This window comes from Mus caroli, chromosome 2 (assembly GCF_900094665.2).
Source record: "Mus caroli chromosome 2, CAROLI_EIJ_v1.1, whole genome shotgun sequence".
NCBI lineage: Eukaryota > Metazoa > Chordata > Mammalia > Rodentia > Muridae > Mus > Mus caroli.
Genome location: NC_034571.1, coordinates 113078237 through 113078902, shown reverse-complemented (window position 1 = coordinate 113078902; position 666 = coordinate 113078237).

Sequence of the window (666 nt, the reverse complement as noted above, 5' to 3'; positions counted from 1 at the left end):
CTCAACTTGAAACCCATGCCATGTGAGAGAGCCAACCCCTGACACTGTTAATGATGCTCTGCTATGCTTGCAGACAGGAGCCTAGCATAACTGTCTCCCAAGAGGCTTCATCCAGCAGCAAAGGGAAATAGAGACCCACAGCCAAACATCAGGCAGAGTTTGGGGAGTCCTGTGGGAAAGTGGGAGATAGGGGCTGGAGAGGAGATGGCTCAGCAGTTAAGAGCACTGATTGCTCTTCCAGAGGTCCTGAGTTCAAATCCCAGCAACCACATGGTGGCTCACAACCATGTGTAAAGAGATCTGATGCCCTCTTCTGGTGTGTCTGAAGACAGCTACAGTGTACTTATATATAATAAATATAATAAATATGGAAAAAGAAAAAGAAAAAGTGGGGGGTAGAATTGAGCAAGCCAGAGGGGTAAGAACACCACAAGAAGACCCACAGAATCAACTAACCGGACCTATGGGAGCTCAAAGACTGAACCATTATCCAAAGAGCATGCCCTGTAGCAAATGTGCAGCTTGGTCTTCATGTGGGTCCCCTAACAATTGGAGGGGGTGCTGTCTCCGACTCTGTTGTCTGCCATTAGATTCCCTTCCCATACCTGGACTTCTTGGTTGGGTCTTAGCGGGAGAGGAGGTGCTTAGTCCTTCTGGGACTAGATG